The 17,687-nt window shown below is 41.7% G+C and overlaps 1 protein-coding gene and 1 long non-coding RNA gene across 3 annotated transcripts in view; both read right to left on the minus strand.

Moving 5' to 3' along the window:
• The window catches only part of TGFA (transforming growth factor alpha), a 107,978-nt gene that overhangs the window by 29,305 nt on the left and 60,986 nt on the right, over positions 1-17,687 (minus strand). The window lies entirely within an intron of this gene.
• On the minus strand, positions 2,305-8,213 carry LOC108581664. Its single transcript, XR_001894267.3, has 2 exons — positions 4,448-8,213; positions 2,305-3,375 (listed from the first exon to the last, which is right to left on the minus strand). It is a non-coding gene; the product is annotated as an uncharacterized LOC108581664 (long non-coding RNA).

Below are 17,687 nucleotides of genomic sequence, written 5' to 3' on the forward strand. Positions count from 1 at the left end.
AGTGTTATAGAAGACTGGCCTTCAGGAGTCTAGACTTGATCTGTGCAAGAAAAATCATGTTACCGTCTCACATTTTATCATTAAATAGGAATAAGGAGGAAGGAGACAAAATAATCATTTAGAGAAGACAGAAGATGCTCAGAAGAAAGATGTTTGGTAAGAGATGACCTCAGGCTTGGTCTCTGTGGACAGAAACCTCACACACTCCCACCGTAAACAACAACAAAACCCCAAAAGAGTACAGCCTATTTGATCCATTCCATTTCCAACCACTATACTTATGTAACTTTTTTTCTTTTAATTGAAAGAGTTCAGCTGGGAAACTTCTCTCTTAAGGGGGCAGGAAATATGCAAAAGATAAAGTGTGGGCCAGAGACTCCCAGGATTTCCCCTAAATCTGGAGTCCTTTTTCTTCTCAGAATATAGACTACATTTCCCAGCCTCCCTTGCAGTTAGGTGTGACCATGTGACCAGGATATGGCCAATGGATCTGAGCAGAGGTAACATGCTCCACTTCCAGGCTTGGTCCATAAGAACCTCCCTATGTGATCTCCCTTTGTCTTTTCCCAGCTGCTGTCTGAATAGAGAGGCTCCCGCAGGACATGGAGGAGGGAGGAGCCACAGGATGGAAGGAGCTTGGGTCCTTGAATAAATACATGGAAAGAAGTCTGCAGGGCCAGGAAAACCTGCAGAGCCTTTGACATGAGCAGGAAATAAACAACATTCAGGGTTTATCTGTTACAGCAGGAGTGTTACTCTAATGCCAAGCGTTAACTCTGAATGGTGTTCGGGGATTGGTTAGAGAATTTCTGATGTGGGACAAATCCTCACAATAAATCATATCATTTTTCTCTCTTTCTCTCACTGTCTCTTCTAGGAGCCTCACCCAAACACCAACATGCCCTGCACTTACAATCTGAAGTCAATCTGTCCCTGATTGGGAGACTCGACCTTGAAACCCTGGTCCCCAGCTTAAGGTCTGTTCTGTCCGTTCTCCATCCTGGAAGGATCAGGTCGACCTTCACAAACCTCTCCAGGGGTAGTAACAGTCTTTTGGGGTGAGGAGTGAGATCAGCTGTGAATTGAACAAAGTGTGGATGGGGCAAAGGCTGCTTCTGCAACTGTATAAAACAAAATATAAAGTGGTGCAGCCACAACTGACAGCAGGCAGGGCACAGCTGTTTTGATGAAAATGATATACAGCTAATGTAAATTTACTGCATTCTCAAAACCCTCTGGGCAGAAATTGCCAAGGCAGGACAGCATGGAAACTACTATAATATCAATCTTCTCGACATAGAAGATGGGTGCTCTACAGTTCTCCAAATGGCCATGATCATGTATCTCACCAGCTGCAAAATCTTAAATCGTTACCACTGGGAAAAAAAAAAAAAAAAAAAAAAAAAGCACGACCATCCTAGCCCAGAATATCCTGATCATATCTTATTGTAACTGGGAACTTCTCATCCATCCATTCTTTAGTTTTACTGGTAATGTGTTACACATCAAATAACATTTTATAACAGCCCCCACAAGGGATTTTATAATTTGTTATTTAAAATGTTATGCATCTTCATTGTATAATTTTGGAAATACAAATATCCTAAGCAAACGACTTGCCGTCTTATCACTGAGAAGAAATAACCTGTGTTTAGAAAACATTTTACAAATGCTTATTATTTTTAGTAGGTTGCCTTTTTTGTCTTTTGTATAAAAGATCATGTTTCTTTGACTTCTTTCCTCTTTTGTGATTTAGAATGTAAATACCCTTTTTATTGTTTAAATTTTTAAAAAAATTTAGTTTATTTTCTCAATTATCAATGTTAAAAATGAAATCTGATGTGTCATTAGATTAAAAAAATTAGCATACTTACTTCCTCCTTCTTTTTCTTCCCAGTTACCAGTTTTTATTTCTGTCATCTGATTTCATATCCTCATTATTTTATATATCACTTCTATTTCAATAAATTTGACATCTGTACTAGTATAACTAAACTGACAACAGTTGCTTGAACATATTATCACTGGCTTTGAAAAAATTATATCCTCCCCACTTGGGGGTTTTTAATCTTGATATAGCTGTTATTTAGCTGAAGAGGCTCTTTGGACATTTTTTCCAGGAAGGGCATGTGAGAGGTATGTCCATGTACTAAAATATTATATGTCTGAGAACATCTGTGTTTCATTCATGTACATGACTTTACATATGAATAACAACTTGGGTCATGAGCTTTGGACCCCATAGGCCTCCCACCACTGACTTCTGTCTTGTTGACGAAAAAAACTGAAGCTAGATTTACTATATTCCTTTGTAACCTGTTTTTATTTTCACCTCAGTGCTTATAAGACCTTTTCTTTGCAATGAGAACTGGTTAAATTACCCTGAAGTTAATGCTTTCAATCTTAAGGACAAGTCTTTTTCAGCTTAAGAAAGCTCTCTTTAATGATCTTTGATGATTGTGTCAGCCTTGGTTTTCTTTTTTCCTTTTGGAATTATCTGTATATTGGATCACCTGGTCTTTTTCCCTTTTTTCCTCATTATTTTTGTTTTTGAGTCCTGAGTTCTAGGAGAAATTTCCCAGCCATTTAAACAAATTACTGACTTTACTGTGATGTCTAATCTTCTGCTCATTAGTGTACTATGGATTTAAAATTGGTCACCATATTCTGTCATCTCTTTGCAGCCGTTTCTTACTTGTTTCATAGATGCAATGTCAGCTTCAGTTTTGAAGACATAAATTAGATTATTCAATATCTTTACTCATTTCTTAGGAATAGAGCCATTTGTTGATATTCCTCAAAAAATCTTCTCATATGGTAAAATCCTTTCTTGTGGCCAGCGATTTCTTGCATCATCATCTTTACAGAGAAAGATTTGCTTTCGTGTAGCATGATGGGGAGTTACGGTGGGCTCCATCAGAGACAATGGCCCTATTCAATATTTTGGGCCCAGATAAAGACAGAAAAGGGGAAGTTTAATTGTAATGCCTTCAAATATCTAAGAAATCTATTTGGTAGAAGCAGGAGACAACAGGTACAGACTAAAGAGTTTTCTCTTTTCCCCTGTGTTTTCCAGACATTCATGCCATGCCAGTAGTGAGAGCTGACTGAGTTTGTCACTTATTGTGGCCTTGACTGTGTCCTTTCTTGAGGCACTGATAGGATCTAGTGGCCTGCCCTCACCTTCATACCTTGGCCTTCCAAGGTTGGGCTGTTTGGGTGATTCTGCTCCTGACAATCCTGTCTTCCAGAGTAGTGGTTGTTGGACTAGGGTAGAAGGGCCGCCACCTGCACTGGCATAAAGTCTTCAGAGCTTCCAGTACTGATATACATTTAGAAACAGTTTCATATTTCACTGATCATTTCAGGATCAGGCTAAGGGAGGAGTAAACATGGTATGCTCTAGTGTTAATATCCCTGGAAACCCTTTGCTTATGGATGTTTTCTACATTATATGCCCACATGGTGACCAATATAGCAGTGCCTTGCCACCCCCATCAACAACTTAAAAAGTTTCCCCAGGAGTCTATTTTAAAAATGAGTGCATTCTCAGTTCTCTCTATGGGAATCCCCAGCAAAGCATCAGCTAGTATTTTTGCATACTCAAAGAGCAGACCGATTTCCATTGATGGATATCTGAGCCTTCCCTGGACAATATCTCCCAGAGCTGCAACCCCCCTCCCTCTCTCCGAGGTGTGCCAGGATTCCCCGTGAGGAAAACTCAATGCCAACATTCCTGCCTCTTCCATGATCTAAAGGTTCTTCCTCATAAAAAAGTTGGGAATTCCTGGTTTAAATCCCCTGGGCTAAGTGTAAACCAAACAACTTGGAGCTCTGCTCTTAAAAGGAGAAATGTTAAGGGATTCCAGAAACACCAGGGTCATTTTACCTCTTAATAGTTTCTCCAAGCCATACTGGTTCAGAAGCAAAGACCTAATAGTTCCATGAAAAATTTGTTTTTCCTCAAAAGTAAAAGAAATGAAGCCCTAAGGGTCTCCTTTCACAAAATTCTCCCCTAATCCAGAAGTGAAATATCAAAGAGTCAGAGGTACTCACAGCTATCTTTCTACCCAGTCAGGGTTCTGCATATGGTGTCCCTGGGAGAGGACACCCAACCTGTGCTCTACTCTTCCAGTACTCAGGGGCGCAGTCTCTAAGGCAGTACTAAGTACTACTGCCCCAAATAGAATGAGCTGCCTTAGTACTGGCATTCTGTTTGGGCAGATCGTTGCTAGGAGGTTCTTCCTTAAACCACACTAACATCTGCCTTCCAGAAACCTCTGTGTATTGTTTTGAATTCCATCCTTGGAAGCCACACAGAATAAGTCTCCCTCTTCTATACAGCAGTTCTTTCCATTTCTATAGTCAGCCACCAAACCTCTGGGTCTTTGTGGTCCTAAACTCCCCTTGACATCCAGCCTCCAAGATAGCTCCCAATGATCCCTACCTCCTGGTATCCACAGCCTTGTGAAATGCCCTCCCATACTGTCTCAGGGTTGGTCTGTGTGACCAATAGAATATGAATGGGATGTGACTTCAGAGACTAGGTCATAAGAAGCACTGTAACTTCTGCCTTGTTCTCACTCTCTCTCTCTTGGATTGGTCACTCTGGGGGAAGCTAGTTGCTAAGTCATTGGGACACACAATGGAGAGGTCCATATGGAAAGACAGAGGCCTCCCACCAACAGCTTGTAAGTAAGTGAGCCATTCTTCAGCCCCACTCAAGCCTTCAGATGACAGTGCACCCCAGTTGCCATCTTGACAGCAACCACAATGAGAGACCCTGACCCAGAACTTCCCAGCAAAACCACTTCTGAATTCCTCTCAGACTCCATGTGGGAAAATAAATGTTTATTGCTTTAAGCTGCTGAATTTTAATTTATCATATAGCAATAAATAACATACACTTCAAGTTTCTGTAAGTATTCTTTAAGGAAGAAAGTCTGCAAACCTCTTGCCTCCGGAAAAATTCTTACTTATTTATTTATTTATTTTTAGTGCCTTTCTTAAAATAATCTACTATAGAGTAATGGTGACAACAACAACAACAAAACACATTTACCAAATACGTTGGATGTCGGTCTTTGTGCTAAGAGTTTTATACCTACTATCTAATTCTTATAAAAGCCCTGTGACATAGGTTCTATTATTCTACCCATTTTACAGATGAGGAATACAGGTTTAGAGAGGTTAAAAGCCTTGCCTAAAGATGTAGAACTAGAAAGAGGCAGAAGGGAAATCCAAAAATAGGCAGTGTGACCTCAGAGTCCTAGCTCTAAGGCTCTGGGTTACAGGAACAGAGTACAGTAGGAAAACCATCTCCCATGACCTGATTTCTACACTGATAGAACTTAATTCTTCTTCAATTTTGCCAGCAGTCCTGGAATGCTATTGGATTATATAAACTTGTGGTCAACTAAGGCCTCTGGCTGTTTCTCCACTTAAACTACTGTCAAATTTGGCCTCATATCTTCCTAATTAAATCATTACTCTTAACCCAAATACTAACTGTTATTATAAATGTGTCACTGTTCAATTTAACTTGGTTGGTTGGCTGTGATCCATTGTTCTGGCTTAAAACATTTTTTTTCCTGAGTCTTTATTCTATCATCCAATACTTCAGTTATCATTCTGGGCACGGTGTCGTCTCTAAATCTGATAAACTTTGCCTTACATATCTTCCTTCAATTTGCTCATAAAATTCTCAACAGGAAAGAAGGATAAAGCCTGCTGGCACACCGAGGAGGCCCCCTTCTAGGTCAATATGAATACATCAACAAATGTTTTCTGAAGATGACCTAGTTAAAAATGTCCTGCCCTTCCCAAAAGCTCCTAGGTGAACCCATGGCGGGTATGTTTGGGGATCTCTTCACTTAAAGAGGTCACTGGCATTGTTCCTTCTCACCAACTAGTCAACTGTGAACTCTTGTAACTCATATTTCTCCATTTTGTCCAACTGAATACTTTGATTTTGTCATGTGCCCTGCTGAACTCAACTTGTATTCTCTCATACAGCCTTATGCTGGTGGCATTTCCCTCATCAGTCTTACAACACTAAAAAAGGAGTAAAGTTAATCTGCTATGACTCATTTTGATGGATTTACTCAAGGGCCTAGGTTTTCATTCTTTATTTGCTGTAATAAATTGATCTCATGTTTTCCTGGGAGTGTCAAGTTTTATCATCTACATTCTAAACAATCTTCAGGCATTTTTATGTCGTTAAAGTCAGAAATGTATTTGTCTTTTTTCATTCTCTGAGCAATTTTTACATTTGCTGCTATTTCTTAAAAATCACCAACAGGGATGGGTGATTTTTGCTACGTTTCTCAGTACATTGAGGTGAAATTCATCTGTACCCTTGAAGAGTACCTCTGTGGTATTAGGGTCTTTTACTAGGATACTCACTCAACCTTCTATTTCATATTTACTGTGTTTGTTTCATTCTTTTTGACAGAAAATATAAAAACAAAATTATGTCAATAATAGTCTTTTCCTGGTACTGCACTAACCTTTTCTACCTTCCTTTTCTTACCTGTCTGTTCCCAAAGATAGCTTTAGAAAACCATTGGTTTTGTTTGTGGCCAATAGCCATGTGGACAACTCTAGTTCTTTCTGTCCTTCAGTTTTCCTGACATTCTCATAAACACCTGCCACCTAGGAGGCACCAACATGCTTGCTCACTCAACAAAGTGCCCTTCCATTCTATTCTTTGTCACCTCTTGGGACACATCCTTCTTTTGATGTTTTTGCATAACTTAGTAGATGATGTATCAGAGAATTCCTTCTGCAGTCACATTTGGGTTCCTTACAGTCTCTCTCCCCTTCACTTTCTCATGCACCCTCTGACTACGAACTCAGAACTCTATAAGCCTCTCAACTGGCCCAGCCACATTCCCTTTTAGAATCATGCTTGTGGGATCACATCTGGTTTTCCCCTGAATTTTTGGACACTCCGATTGCCTGAAATTGAACTCTACCTAGTGTTTCCTTCTCTCACTGCTGTAGCACATATAGATACCAACTTGTTATCCTTTCTGATCAAGACTGCATTCACAGAAGCAGGTGTCCCTGTTGTCTTCTTTATCTTCTGAGTAATACATAACCAACAGGTATGTAAAGAATTCTTCAGGTGTTCAATTTGTGGCATGCTGAGATTTCCAGAAAATGTACCCATCTGAAGTTTGCTGTCGAACCACATTCTATCCTTATGACTACTTTGTCATCAAGATCCAGACAATATTAATTTCTTGGATCATCTATCCACAGAATTGATCTATGATGATATAACTTTTGATATCCTCTTTTTTTCTTCTTGAAGCAACTGTCCATGTCATTATTGAGCCCGTTTATTTATTTGGGACTGCCTGGCAAACATTTCTTTACTTCCTAATAGCACTCGGGTTTCTTTTAGGGAATTACCTCTTCCCCTACAGGTTTACACTGGCTTATCACCATGATCAGATGTGCTACCCACCCTTCTATCCTCTCTACCTAAAATATGAATCTTGATAAGAAAGACAAAAAGATAATGCTGTGGAATTCATACGTTATAACTGCGGCACTTTGAGCACAGTTTCTCTTCTGAGATAGAACCTGCCATTCCCGATTCCTGGCTTCCTGGAGTCATCTAGGTTACTGTTCTGTTCTGTTAAGGGTGGTTCTCCAGCTTTCCCACAGATTCTGTGTGCTCCCAACAGCCTTCCAACAAGGTTGCTTTTGTTCAAGTTAGTTGGAATTGATTGCTGCAACCAAAGAACCCTAGCTGATATATTCGGAACAAGGTCTGTTCTTCCACTGACCTTTTATTATGCTATTCCTTGTCACCAACTCTCCAGTGCCCACAGGATCATGGAATCACCCATTCAACTCATTGCAACCATTGATTTACTTCAGTTTTCCAAAAACACTTCCTCAACAAGCCCACAGGCAGAAACTGAATTAAAATGTCAAGTTTCACCTATTCACTGCCCCCAAAGTGAGCTGTAAGTCTGTAGTTACCCAAGGTAGTAAGTCTTGTTTATAGCAATACCGTGTTCTGTAGCCTTACTACTCTTCCTTCTTCACTCAAGCTCACCCATCCTAAATTGATGCACCTACCTTCACAGTCCCCCCACCCCGCCACTTTTTTTTTCTGAGACAGAGTCTTGCTCTGTCACTCAGGCTAGAGTGCAGTGGCGCGATCTTGGCTCACTGCAACCTCCGCCTCCTGGGTTCAAGCTATTCTTCTGCCTTAGCCTCCTGAGTAGCTGGGATTACAGATGCCCACCACATTTTTGTATTTTTAATAGAGATGGGGTTTCACCATCTTGGCCAGGCTGGTCTTGAAATTCTGACCTCATGATCCACCTGCCTCGGCCTCCCAAAGTGCTGGCACAGTCCCTTTTAATGTTTTATGAAATTAAAAAATAAATCCAGTATCACCTCTGAGGACTGAGAATCAATCCAAAGGAACCGAGCACTGCTTAGTTTTCAAACCACCCCTGCTACCCTTCCCACAGCATCTGGCTTGATCATTTTGAGTCTTTTTTCTCTCCCCACAATTTCAGCTTAGGGACACACTGATCAGCCTAGTGGCTCTTTTGCCAAACATGTACTTACTTATTTCCATGTCTTTGTATGCTGCAAAGACATTATAGCTGAAATTATATTCATATATTGCATTTATGCAGGCAAACACTCCACTCTGGTGGCTGGCTGTATTGGCCCTTCTCCATCAAGTCTCAGATGAACAGTCAAGAGAAACCAGATACTTACTAATTGGCTACATCAGGGACAACACTGTATCCTTCAGCAGGAAGTCACAATTCACAATCATATTGCCTCCTCCTGGAACTGAGGACTCTTCTATACTCCCAAGTGCCAAGCTGATGGTATTTGAAAGGCAAAAGCTCACGAAGTATATATCTTAATTACAGTGCGCTGAACATATTTTTCCTAGCCTGCTACATCAGGAAGTCATTGCTTTCTACTGCCCACTGGAGTGGACTTTTCCCTCACCTACCCACTTATGACACTCTTCTCGCAGATGGAGGTCTATATTTTGCCTCCAGCCAATGTGGCAAAAATGACCTCTGTAGACTTAGATGGTGAAACAATGAATATTCTGACCTATTCCACAGTGGCCCTTAAGGGATGAAGGGTACAGGGAACAAAGGCAGGGTATTTTGCCTCCTTCCATCCATGTCTGAATACCTCTAAGGTATACTCTTGGTTGTACAAGACCCCAACCACAAACACCTAAGCTGTCTCTCAAAAACATCTAAACAAATTCCAACAAGATCCTTACAATTGCACCCCCTGCCTTTATTCATTTCTTGTGTTTTTTGTTTGTTTGTTGTTGTTGTTTGTCTTTTTTTTTTTTTGAGACAGGGTCTCACTTTGTTGCCCAGGCTGGAGTGCAGTGAGGCAAATACGGCCTCCCGCCTCTGCCTCCCAAGTAGCTGGGGCTACAGGTGCACGATACCACATCAGGCTAATTTTTGTGGTTTTTTTAGAGATGAGGTTTTGTATGTTGCCCAGACTGGTATCAAACTCTTGAACTCAAGATATCTGCCTGCCATGGCCCCCTGAAGTACTGGAATTACAGGCATAAGCCACCATGCCTGCCTATTTCTTGTTTTTAATCATTTTTGAAATTGCAAAAGCAATACACATTTAAGAGAGAAAACTTGAGATAACAGAAAAGTACAAAAAAGAATAAACTCAAAGCATACAAAAGTCATTCACAGATAACCACTATTAAAACTTTGGAATATAAACATTGTCTTTATTTTGTGTTCTCCTGCGTGCCCAACAGGGAATAAAATGATACTACTCATTACTCATGAACATTTCCCCAACTCAATTAAGTATTATGCTACAGGTTGAGTAGTATTCTTCTTCTTTTTTTTTTTTTTTTTTTTTTGAGATGGAGTCTCGCTTTGTTGCCCAGGCTGGAGTGCAGTGGCACAATCTCGTTTTGCTGCAAGCTCCGCCTCCTGAGTTCCCACTATTCTCCTGCCTCAGCCTCCTGAGTAGCTGGGACTACAGGCACCTACTACCATGCCTGGCTTTTTTTTTTTTTTTCTTTTTCTTTTTGTATTTTTAGTAGAGACAGGGTTTCACTGTGTTAGCCAGGATGGTCTCCATCTCCTGACCTCGTGATCCGCCCGCCTCGGCCTCCCAAAGAGCTGGGATTATAGGCGTGAGCCACCGCGACCAGCCCAGGTTGAGTATTCTTGATTCAAAGTGCCTGGGATTGGAAGTGTTTTGGATTTTGGATTTTTTCAAATTTTGAATATTTGCATATACATATATGAGATATGAGATATCTTGGGGATCGGAACCAACTCTAAACATAAAATTCATTTGTTTCATATATACCTCATACATATATCTTGAAGGTAATGTTATACAACATTGTAGATAATTTTGTGCATGAAACAAAGTTTTGACTGCATTCTGACTGTGACCACATGAGGTCAGGTGTAGAATTTTCCATTTGTGGTGTCATGTGGGTGCTCAAAGAGGTTCAGATTTTGGAGCATTTTAGATTTCAGCTTTTGGGATTAGGGATGCTCAGTCTGGACGTGGTAATCTTTGATGGCTGAAGTTTTCATCTAATATATACTATTTAGCCAATCTCCTCTTATTGGGCATTGTGATAGCTTCCCAATATCTCATATAATATTATGAAGTATTATATGAAACCAAATATCCTTCCACATAGATCTTTGTTCATGCACATTTATGATTCTTTTTCTGAGAGTAGAATTAGTGTGGCAAAGAGACACATTGTCAAGCTACATTCCAGGAAATCTGTAACAATTTACACTCCCCTGAGGAGGAGATGAGTGTTTCTTCATAACTGTTCCAATACTAGATATTTTTCATTTCCCTTTTTGTCAATTTCATGGAGATGTATAAGAATCTCATGTTAATTGCATTTTCTTAATTTCTTGATGTAGATTTTTTTCATATGATTATTAACATTTGTATTTCAACTTTGGTTAATTAGCTGTTTATATCTTTTGCCTACTTTTCTAGGGATACATTCTTTCTTATCTATTTGAAAGTGCTCTTTAAAATATTAATAACTCTGTATCCTGTTATATATGTTACAAATAATTTGTGGTTTGTGTCTTCCTTTTGTTTATGCAGAATTCACCCTGACATTATTAGAGGCCTTCCCTTCCTTAAGATTATACAAATATTTACCTACGCTTCCTTCCATTATTTTATTGTTCATATTTAATTCTAAACTATCTATATTTTAGTGCATAAGATGTATTTCATTATTTTCTTTCTTTCTTTTTTTTTTTTTTTGAGACGGAGTCTCGCTTTGTCGCCCAGCCTGGAGTGCAGTGGCCGGATCTCAGCTCACTGCAAGCTCCGCCTCCCGGGTTCACGCCATTCTCCTGCCTCAGCCTCCGAGTAGCTGGGATTACAGGCGCCCGCCACCTCGCCCGGCTAGTTTTTGTATTTTTTTAGTAGAGACGGGGTTTCACCGTGTTAGCCAGGATGGTCTCGAGCTCCTGACCTCGTGATCCACCCGGCTCGGCCTCCCAAAGTGCTGGGATTACAGGCTTGAGCCAACGCGCCCGGCCAATATTTCATTATTTTCTAAACAGCCAACTAATTAACCTAACCCCATTTGTTGAACAGTTTGTCATCTCCTTATTGATTTGAAATGTTACCTTTATCATAGGCTAAGAACTCTCTTTCAGTCTTTCTACTTAGTTCCACTAAGATTCTACTTCTGTACCAGCACCAAAGCATTTACTGTAATCTTGTAATATGTTTAATATCTGACAGTACAAATTTGTCATCTTCCTTGTCCCTACCCCTCATTTTTTTGAAAACACTTTGAATATTCTCCCCCGTTTGTTTGTCCAGATGACCGTTAGAATCATTTGTAAGTTCTCTTCCCCATATCCAAACTTTTAGGGGACTGACATTATAATTATACATTAAGTTAGAGATAACTGGCCCATTTACAACAAGGAGTTTTCCTAGTCACCAATGTGCTATGCTTCTCCATTTATTCACATTTCTGTGGTGCACCCTGCAGTAAAGTTCCATGGAAGTCCTGCATACAACCACCACTGCTGGATTTATTATTTCTCTGTAACACCCTCAGCTTACTTTTAACCATCCCTGACAGGAAAAGAAAAGGCCTCCAGCCACCAAGCCCTGCTATAATACCATACATTGGAGACTGGAAGGGTGTGCCAGGGCTGGAAAGATGGCACAAAAGATTCCGAGTCAGCAGCACGGGCCCCAGTAGTAGCTCTGTCACATTCACTCTAGATGACTTTGGCCAAGTCCTTCCCATCCCTGGGTCTCAGTTTCCTCCTCTGTAAAACAAAGAATTTGGTTTACACAGCCAAGATTCCTTTTAGATTAAAATTCTGATTCTATCAAAAAAGAGACAGAGGATGGGAGAGTCCTTGAGGAGCCCTATGGGAATTAAATGTTACATCCATTGTTAATGGACTGATTAGGTGCTAAAGGAATAAAGGTTGATTGTTGAAATGCAGCCAGTTTAATGTGAGAAAACTTGGAGACAGTGAGTTTGAATGTGGGATCTGGAAAGGCACAGCAAATATATGGAGTCAGTTTTCCAGTGTAGAACGTGTGCGCAGAGATGCAGAGGCAGGGTGGTGGGGGCGTTGGGGTGGTAGATGAGATCCAATGTGACTGGAAAGTAGGAATCAAAGTAGTTTTTTTTATTATTTAGATGGAGTCTCGCTCTGTGATCCAGGCTGGAGTGCAGTGGTGCGATCTCGGCTCACTGCAAGCTCTGCCTCCCGGGTTCATGCCATTCTCCTGCCTCAGCCTCCTGAGTAGCTGGGATGGTTTTTGTACTTTTCTTGGAGATGGGGTGTCACCATGTCGGTCAGGCTGGTCTAGAACTCCTGACCTAGTGATCCGCCTGCCTCGGCCTCCCAAAGTGCTGGGATTACAGGCGTGAGCCACCGCATGCAGCCAAGGTAGACTCTTGACTACAGAGTAGCAATGCAGGAAAATGGAGCTTGAGTAAGTTTTTATGCTTCTTTGAGCTCCGTCTGGGGTGGCAGTTCTACAGAGTCCATCCACTCGAAACACAGAGGGCCTAGTCCTAAGATTTTCTTGGTTCAAAGGATGATCAAAGTCTCCAGTTAAATTGACTCAGCGGTCTTGGCCTTGACTTAGACCCTCCCAGGATCTGAGAAGTCATGGGAGGTACAGAGTAAGATGATCTTTCTTGGTACATGGAAGGAGACTTTTTGTGAAGGGCTGGGTGTGAGAGGCATGGGCAGGAGCTGCTCCCTTGTTCTAGGCCCCAGAGTGAGGCTCAAACAGACCATGTACCCACAGCCACACCAGGGAGGCAGGGCCTCTGTAGGCACTTGTGGGCACAGGCATCCTGGTGCCCTGTGCTGCCTGTCTGCTCCTGGGGAGAGGGTGCCTGGCTCTGTGCCACAGGCAGAGGCTCCCTGGGCAGGTGAGCGCCTTCTCCCACCAGCTGTTAGAGAAAGGTGGGCGTTGGAATGCTGCTCAGAGGCACCCTGGCTTCGCTCAACCTGGCGTTTCACACACCCATTCCTTAACCTCATTCTCTCCCTATTTCATTCCTCTTCCCACGCAGTGTTTACTAAAATCTCTCCTCAACACCAGATGAAGCACGAGACCAGGATGTTCTGGGCTGCTTGGAGAATGTTCCCACAACGGTGAGCTGCTTGGCAGAGAATCACACGGTCGCCACCCATTCAAGGCGGGGGCACCGCAGTCTCCAACTCAGGGGTCACTGATGTGCTCAGGGACAAGAAAACCATCAGACAATGTCGGAGAGAGGGGCTTTTTCCTTCGGTGCTTACAAATAAACAAAACTCCTCACAGGAAAAGGAGGATAAAGGCTGTGGTGGCTTTGCTGTTTGTTTGCAAAGCAGTCAAGGGACAAGTGAGAACTTGTGTGGCATTTTATATTCACTGTGTCTACAATCTAGGGTCTAGCTATATGTTCTCTTTTATAGTCTAGGATCTTGCTGCTCAAAGTGTGGTCCACAGACGAGTGGCACTGGTGCTACCTGGGAACTTGTTAGAAATGCAGAGTGTAGATGTCACCCCTGAGCCGCTGAATCTGAATTTGCATTTTAACCAGGCCCCCAGGAGAGTCTTCCACACATTGTAGGCTGAGATATGTGGCTCTGGTTTACTGCCTCTCAATCTTCCACGTGCATTGCAATCACCTTGGAAAAGTACCCATGCCAGGGCCCACCCCCACACCCAGAGATAATGATTTAATTGTGATGGGGTGCAGCCAGGACAATGGGGTTTTTAAAAACTCTTCAGGTGATTCTAATATATAGCAAAGTTTGAGAACCACTGGTCTAGTATACATATAAATAGATTAAAAGAAAGAATGAGAAATCCCTTCCTGGACTATAAATAGAATCATAGAAAGTTTATAAACAACTATAGCAAAATTTATTGAAAATAAATTGAACATATAACCACCAATCTGATGTCTTTACCATATAGTGTCAATAAATGATGTACTTGAGAAAAACAATGAATTGCACTATTCAGAGAAGGTAAAAGGTAACATATTCTCTCCCCCATCTTCTTTCCACCTTGTGACTAATTGAAACAAAACCTCCTCATATAGTAATTTTCAAATGATGGCAAATGGGAATATTTTTATGCTTCAGCCTTAGCACAATTTTCCTTTAGCACTGGAAATTTCAGTCTGATAATGCGCTTTGCACTACAGTTACATAAGCACAGTGGAAGTTCTTGTGTTCACTTGTAGAATACAGAGTTTCCTTTTACTCACACACTCCTTTAATGCAGTTGGACATCAATCTTTCCCGCTTAGAAAGGAGGTTTTGTTTCACTGCCAGGGGATAGAACTTCCAAAAAACACAAATGTCTTTCAGCATCATGTTGAGTAAATAATCAAGGGGGTATGAATTGGTCTCTCTCTAACTTCCTGCCTTATTTTGCTTTCAACTCATAGGTGAGTTATGAAAAGACATCTGCCCTAACGTTCCAGTCACCTAGGCAGGATGTCAGCTCCAAAGACAAGTCTCAGCTTATGGTGCTTCCCGTGTCTTTTTTTGTTTATCTGGTCCTGGAGTCCACTTACAAAACATGAAATGTAGATATGTGTGTGGACCAATTAGTGCCTTTCCATTCAATTCAAGCCATTCATAAAATTTACTCAGGAAAATAGAAAGTGGCTCTTGGTTCAGGTTTCCCCAATCAGATCAGGTTTTATATAGGATATGACCATATTCGGTGGGGGAACTGACCACAGAAAAACTGACAGCATTCTGTAGTCCAAGCCCAGAGGCAGCACAGAGTTCACCCACCCACCTACCCATCCACTTTTAATTGAACTCCTATTACAAAGGCACTGTCGGCTCCTACGGCCCCACCAGAAACCCAGCAAGTTTGCTGAGATTGGGTCTGAGGACAACGAGTGGAGGTTCGGGATGGTGCTTCCTTCAGGTTATTCAGCAGCCAGGTATGTAGTGTCAGGGATGGGGATGGAATGGGGTCTCCCAGGACAAACCCATGTTGAGGCAGGGCAACAATAAGGTGTGGGGAGGTTGGCCAGGACCAGTGGCTTTCAGTTCGGTAAAGCGTGGGGGACACAAAACCTTCCCAGCCCAAGCCAAAGTTTTCAGCTTGGTATGATTCAGAAGTCATCCATACCACACCAGGCCAGGAAAGCCCACTCCACTCAAGATGGTGCCACCAAAGCCCACCTGTGCTTCCATGAGTCTCTGGATTGTGAACTGGCCTATATGAACCTTGGTTTTTAAAAATGTTCATTCCCTTTATCTTCTAGAAAATTCAAAAAGGACAAAAGTGTACAACATCAAGTCTCCCTCTTACCCTGTCCCCAGCCAGCCATGCCCCTTTCCCGGAGACAGTGGCATAACAGGGTCCCATGCACATGACTGTTGGCACTGCCTTTATTCTTGAAAGGGCTCTTCCATTATGAGCAAAAGATACTTTTTGCTGTCCTCCGGCCCCCTAAGGAAAGGTTCACATATGGCTTCCCTGCCCTGTGCAAGATTCCATGGCTCTGTCAGTCTCCTGCCCTCATCCCTTGGGAAGTCCCAGGGCAGCACTGCACACATCACGGAGTAAGAGTGCATAAAACCCAGTAAATGAGCTGCACAATGGCACATCTCCAGCTTCTTGTAGATGAGAACTTCAATTCTACATTTTTTTATTTCTTACCAAATATTAACTTAGCTCTTTCCTTGTGCAAGAATACTTGGCTAGATGCTGCAGAAAAGAAAAACCATGAGCAAATCATGCCTTATGTTCACAGGATCTTAAACCTGCGTGAGGTTGGTACCCACACTCCAATTTATGGTGATACAGGGAGAGGAAAAAGTATCAAGAAGGGAAGAAATGGAGGAAGGCAAGAATACAGACAAAATTTTGGGACCTGACACAGCCAGGAGTTGGGAAGGGAAGGAGAGACAGCAAGCTTGTCTTATGTTGTTGGAAGCTATCCCATAGCCTATAATGGCACCTTAACAAATACTTGAATGTGCCATTTCCTTCTCCACACCTGGTGAAGGTGGAGCCCAGAGGAGAGGACTCTACAGCAGGAATTAATGGGCTCTGGCTTGGATCATGGACAATCGAGCATGACCCTGGCATCTTCTCAGCTGGACTGTGGTCCCTTGAGGTCCAGCGTGGACAAGATGAGTAGCTGTATGCCCCATTTCTCACCATCACCAGGCAAACAAGCATTATTTTCCCATTTCATAGACAAGGAAACAGAAACAAGAGGTTAGGTGACTTGTCTAAGGATGTTCTGCTGGTTGGCACCAGGGCCATGCCAGCGCCCCAGGACTGTCTGGTGATTCAAGCCCAGGCTTCTGTTTTCTTCACTCACTGTATGAGGCTTTGTTCACCTTGATGTTTCTGGACATCCCTTTTGATTACTGAACTGAATTTGTTGTAAAGTAGGGGTTTTCCATATTCTCATCTTTAACTTCAAAATCCAGGTTCCATTTCACAACCTTTCCAAATGTTGGGTTAACATGTCATAACTACGACCCTTTTACATGTTTCTTAATCACCAATTGTGCTTCAAATGTGCTCTGAAAAACAGAGGTGCCTTTCATGTTACTCCCTGATAGAAAAATAACTGCATTTAGTTAGAATGCTAAATTCTATAGCACTTTGTATCCAATGCTTATAAGATTAATTCATTCTGATTTTAAAACTCATTCTCACTTAAAAATTTTAAAATGTAGCCCTCATTCCCTATAGGCACATATACAAATATGAACACCACATGTATATATTTATCTTTCATATATTCAATCTCAAATGGTAATGAATATTGATTATGGTTCCTGTACTTACATATAGATGAAAGAATGTACATGATAAAACCCAAATGCTCCACATACCGAGTTATTAAACATGCCATATACCCTGTAGTATCAAGCAGTAACTCTCAGCATTCACATTTCAGTTTCCTTTAGTAGCACTGACTGTAGCTTTCTGTGGGCCAGAGAGCATGTGAGGAGACTCAGGAGGCTCACCTTCCCTTCAGGACAAGTGACCGGGGAAACCTGGGCTGTTCCTCTGCATGGCCTTGACATGACACTATAGCTTCAAACTTCTCATTCTGTATGTGCAAACTTTTGCAGTGATTTTAGCATAGGAGTCTGGGTAGGAGGAATCTT

Source organism: Papio anubis, chromosome 14 (assembly GCF_008728515.1).
Source record: "Papio anubis isolate 15944 chromosome 14, Panubis1.0, whole genome shotgun sequence".
NCBI lineage: Eukaryota > Metazoa > Chordata > Mammalia > Primates > Cercopithecidae > Papio > Papio anubis.